At 39.3% G+C, this 5,882-nt stretch overlaps 1 pseudogene; it reads left to right on the forward strand.

The window, feature by feature from the left end:
- The first annotated feature begins 3,304 nt into the window (after positions 1-3,304).
- Positions 3,305-5,015, forward strand: LOC101422355 (UV excision repair protein RAD23 homolog B-like; annotated as a pseudogene).
- Positions 5,016-5,882: the final 867 nt, after the last annotated feature.

Below are 5,882 nucleotides of genomic sequence, written 5' to 3' on the forward strand. Positions count from 1 at the left end.
TGGAAGAATAGAGTTGATATCAGTAACAATGGGCAAGTATTTGGAGGAAGATCAGAAATTCAGTTTTGGAATACTAGGTTTGTCATGTCCATTTGTCCATCAAGTAGAGATGTGGAGTGTGTAGTTGGAGGCATAAATCAACAATCAACAGTTTTTGAGACACAGTTCTGAACTGGGGATATGTATTTGGGAATCATCGGCAAAAATGGATGATATTTTAAATCTTGAGGCTAATAAGATAACCAAAAGAGTAAATATAAAGAGAAGAGAACAAAGTAGAATACCTTGGGGCAACATGAAGAGATGAGAAGATATGTCAATTTATATGAAACTTGAATGTTGATCAAGGTTATTACAGGTAGACATATCAAGGCTAAAGCCTGAATTTGACTATTTGGTTTCAGAAAGCTAATTATATTGCTTATTTGGTGAGGGGCTGATTTTCTCATTTCATCCCTGTGTTAGTTTTGGTTATAGAAAGGTTCAAAGGGTGGTTGTGATCTGGACCATGCTGTTCGAGCCAGTGTTTGGGTCATCTGTTAACATAACTATATGTGCTCAATCAACATCTCAGTCAGTTAGGTTTCAGTCAGCAAGGTGTCATCTCTAACCTGGAGGCCATTGTCTTCCAACATAGGAAGACAAACACCCAGCTTCAAATTATTTAAGGCCTTTTCAGATACTGTCTAAGATACTTATGTTATATAATCTTAGTACTTTAAAGTTTCAATATACCTAAGAAAATGACAGATCTTTTTCTATCACTTCTTCCTTTCATAGAACCACTCTCCAACAAAACTAAATTCTCATTTCTCAAAATTAACCCATTTCTTTTCTGTCTCAATGCTTTTGCTCAGGCTATTTTTATTATTGAGAATGCTTTCCTCTATAGTTTTTCCATTTCAAAATCTTACTTATCTTTCATGCCATGATTAATATGTCTCTTGCTCCCAGAAAACTGTCATGGTTTTTACCAAGACAGAAGGAGTTGCTTTCTCTTTAAATTCCCACAATTTTTATCTAGGCCTCTCTCATAACATATATCAATCTTAATATTATATTGGAACTTGTTGTGATAATTTCTAGGCCAGACTGCAAGGTTTTTTGAGGAAAGGAATTAAAAGTTAAGTGAGACAAACATAGACCCTGGTACATATGAGATGCACAAAAAATATAAATGCAAGAATGACATTTTCCAGAGTATATTCAGGAATTAGAATTTGGCATTGTTTCTATATCATTTACATGAGTTGCTGTTTTTTTTTACAGCAGTTACAACCAGAATAGAGGCAATGGAGAACAGGGATTAGTTAACAAAGCTATAGATTTGACATAGAAGTGAGTGTTGTGGTGCCTAGTTTAAGTTTTGGAAAAAAAGGGCAATCATGGGAAGTGGACATAGGGAACCCTATTTTAACAAATGTTTACTGTTATGTATCAAATGTTTTACATCTGAGCTTCTTTAACCCTCAAAAGTGTGTATGCATTATTTGCTTATTTTTTCCATTTTGCAGATGAGGGAACTGAGATTCAAGGAGGTGAAACAGCATGCTAAAGTCATGCAGCTAATATGGTACAGGGACACAGGTACTTTGATGCCCACGTCTATGCATTTTCTTTTTACATCACACTGCCTCCAGACCTTTGGCTTTTATTTCCACACTATTAACGCAATGAAAATGTTTTGAGGTTTCCTTTATTTAAATGCAAATTTATGAAAATTTCAAATTTAAATTAACAACAAGGCAGAGAGCCTAGAACAATAGAAGGCTACCTGAGAACCCATTTCCAAGGGCACTGATCATAAGTTAGGAAGCAAAAGTGCAAGGCTCCATGGTACCTGGAATAATGTGGAATTATTTAAATAAGTCCCACCTCTCTGCTAAAAAGTCACCAAAACATGAAGAGAAAACTACATCTAATTAGACATAATAAAATGGTCCTTAAGCAATTGACTTATATTTATTCTCCTTTCTAGGAAATATCTCTAGAAGTACCAAGGTTGTTTTGATTCTAATTGTGTTTATTTTAATAAAGCTACATTTTAAATAATCTTGCAGACAATCAGTTCTGAAAGACAGAGTCTGCTCTCTCAGAGCCATGAAATTCAAAACAAAGCCTTGCAGTAAATTGATAATTCAGGGAAGGTTTAAAAATAGAAAGCCTTTGATCCTTCCTGGGAGTTAGTATCACATTTTTTTTTTCCTAAAGAAGAAAGGAACTTTCTGCTACCTCATAGCCTCTCCATCAGCAGTTGAGATCAAAGGAAAATATATTTTTTTAAGTTGGCATCGGTGATGTAGGCTGAAATTTACCATTGTTTTGCCTTAGCTTGCTCTAAAACTGAGGCCAGTTTTTGTGATACATAGGGAGAATTGGGGAAGTTCCTGTTTCCTGACAAAGCAAATTAGAGAAGTGATTCATTATTTAACCAAATACCTTAAGGGCATATTGTGTGCTAAGCCCTGTGGTAGATAATTGGCATAGAGAGATAAAAGTAACTGTCCTCATTCTTTTATTTATTTATTTTTTAGAGAACTTCTGAGTTTATAAAACAAAGATGATGAACACAGGATTCCCGTATGCCTCCTGTTTTGGTTTGCTAGGTTGTCAAAATTCACATACTGTGAAATGGTTAGCTTTTAACAATGGGAATTTAGTAACTTCGAAGCTTATAGTATTGAGGCTGAGAAAAATGTCCAAATCAAGATATCGTTAGGCCACTCACTCTTCCTGAGGTCAGCCGCCTGTGATCCTGGACTTCTCTGCCACATGGTAAGGCATATGGAGGTGCCTGCTGGTCTCTCCCTTTGCTTTATGGTTTCATGGTTTGTTCCCATGGCCTTTTCCTCTCTCTGATTACATTTTCTTCTGTAGGAGTCCAGTAAGAGGATTAAGAACAATCCTGGGCCACACCTTAGCTAAAATCATGTAATCAAAAGGCTCTATTTCTGTAAGTCATGATGGTGGCAGCAGCCATCCTGTGAAGAACTAGCAGATTCCCTGCTTGTCCCACTGAACCCCTTGTGCCCCCTGCAGACCCAGTGGCTGGCACTGGGTGCATGAGGAAGCATGGCAGCCTGAGCTTGTGGGAAAGACTGCAGTCACAGAGGCAGCGGCTCAGCCTGGGAACAGGGCTAGGGAAGAGGCTGCTCTGCTGGGTGAATGTGACAAGCCCCCACCATTTCCACCTTCCTCCCAAGTGCACGAGGAGCATGAAACCCCAGGGCCCAGCCAGGCCACAGACCCCACCCAGCGACCAGCCCCTAGAGCAGGCTTGGCAGTGGAGCAGTATACCAACACCATGCAGGTCACCCTGAAGACCCTCCAGCAGCAGACCTTCAAGACTGATATTGACATCTGAGGTACTCTGAGGATTTTTTATGGATCCCCCAAAGAGAAAGATTATGCTTGTGAGTGAATCCATTCCTATGGGTGTGAGATCCTTTCATTTGTACTATGTTCGTGAATTGAATTGTGACTCATGTTAAGTCTCTGTCCTCTTGCGGATCTGATAAAAACAGGGACAAGATACAGGAAAAAGAAGCCACCATTTTTGATCCTGCCATGTGAGAGAGGTTTAGAGGACTGCTTAAGCACGAATCCCTCCAGAGGCTGGGCTCACAGTGCAGCTCAAGAGGAGACCAGCCCTGCTCTGTGCCTGAGAGCTTACAGCTGAACTAGGGAAGAAGCAGAGCAGCCAAGACTGATAGAGGAGGCCTAGAAAGAGACAAGCCCTATGCCTGATTGCTCACAACTGAGCTCTGGGAGTTGTGCTCTGAGAGACGGTGAGCCCGGAGGGGAAGATCGAGACATTGGCAGAGAACGGTGGCCATCTTGTTTTGCCACGTGCCCAGACAGCAGAATCAACAGTAGCTAATTTCAGTGAGAAAGCACCTCTTACAGTGCCTCAATTTGGGCTTTTCATGGCCTTGGACCTGTAAGATTTTATCCCAAATAAATTTCCTTTATGTACATGCCAACACATATCTGGTACTTTGCATTGGCAGCCCTCTGGCACTGAAAGAGAAGCGCTGAAAGAGAAGGCTGAATCTGAAAAGGGGAAAGATGCCTTTCTTGTAGCAGGTCAAAAATGAATTTATGCAGGCAAAATCCTTAATGATGATACTGTTCTCAAAGAATCTAAAATTGATGAGGAAAACTTTGTGGCGGTATGGAGACAAAGCCCAAACAAGTGACAACAGCAACACCAGCTACAACTCAGCAATCAAATCTGGCCACTACGGCTGCAGTTACTTCTTCCACAGCAGCAGCCAGGGCTTAGGCTCCAACCCCTCCCCCAGCTTTGGCTTTTGCCTCCACACCTACATCCAGCACTCTAGCATCAACGACTGTATCTTCTGAACTTGCTGCTTCTAGTACAACCAAATAAGAGAAACCTTGAGAAAAACCTTGAGAGAAAAGCCAGGAGAGACATCAGTGGCTACCAGCCCAACATCAACTGGACAGCACTTCAGGAGATTTTTCAGGTCAAATCTTTTTGAAGATGCAGTAAGTGCACTTGTGACGGGTCAGTCTTCAGAGAATATGGTAATTGAGATCATGGCAATGAGCTATGAATGAGAGCAAGTAATTGCAGACCTGAGAGCCAGTTTCAACAACCCTGGCAGAACCATAGAGTACTTTTGATGGGATTCCCAACAGATAGAGAAAGTCTGGCTGTGGTAGACCCCCTCAAGCAGCTAATGCTGGGGCTCTTTGGTCTCCAGCAGTGGCTGTAGCCACAGCAACTATAACCAAAACAACTACAACAAGTTCTGGAGGACAGCTACTTGAATTTTTATGAAGTCAGCCTCTGTCATTCCAACAGATGAAACAAATCATTCAACAGAATCCTTCACTTCTTCCAGCATTGCTACAACAGAGAGGTCAAGAGAATCCTTAGCTACTGCAGCAAAATTAACCAATACCAGGAATATTTTATTCAGACAGTATATTACACTAACTTTGTTCACTGGATTGTCTGGAATGATTTGGGTTCATATCCACAATAGGTGGTATAAGGTAGTAGACTGCTGGGAATGGGAAAGGAGAGATCTAGGGCACAGGGCAGGAATAAATACAGATCATGTCTACTTATTAGCAGATGCTGCAGATCTACACAGTGTATAAAATATTATAAAACCCCAAATCAGCTTTTGAGGACTCTATTTTCTCTATAAAATGGTAGGTAACTTTTCCTAGGTTTCACTCTTTTCAATGTATTAGATCCAGAAATTTAGTCTAATGATGTTTTATATTTCTTTGATATTTTATATTTCATTGATTTCAGAAAGAATCTTTGCTGCCTAGAATCAGTCTCTATTTCATGACAACATTGGATAATGGCTTTGTGAGATTAGTAAAAATTTTGGAGCAAAAACAGAAATACCAAATTATTGATGGTTATTATTGTTGTTTCAAATACATATATGATTAATGTGTAAGGAAGCCCATTCTTTCATGTTATGGGGTATGAAGTTAGGGGAGAAGGGGTACCATTTCTCAAAATAAAAATAATTGCCACTATTTTAAAATTCTTATTCATTGAATGTGATGAAACCCTTCTAACAGGCTTTGAGAAGTATAAGAAGAGTTATTTTCCTGTTTGTATTTTTTGTTTGTTTTCAGAAAAAAACGGTAGTTGTCTAATATTGTTTACTTCATTGTTATATTGCAGTAAAATTTTTAAAACAACAACAAAAAGGCCCTACTTATATTAGGTTTATACCAACAGGTATGGATTAGCTTTAAAAACCTACTTTTCTGGGGTCTACACAGCTTCAAAACATCACCACCACCCCCATCAACACCTTGCATTGGTGTGAAACATTTGTTACTACTGATGATTGCACATTTTTAAAAAAATGTACTTTTTTTAG

This window comes from Dasypus novemcinctus, chromosome 10 (assembly GCF_030445035.2).
Source record: "Dasypus novemcinctus isolate mDasNov1 chromosome 10, mDasNov1.1.hap2, whole genome shotgun sequence".
Lineage (NCBI taxonomy): Eukaryota > Metazoa > Chordata > Mammalia > Cingulata > Dasypodidae > Dasypus > Dasypus novemcinctus.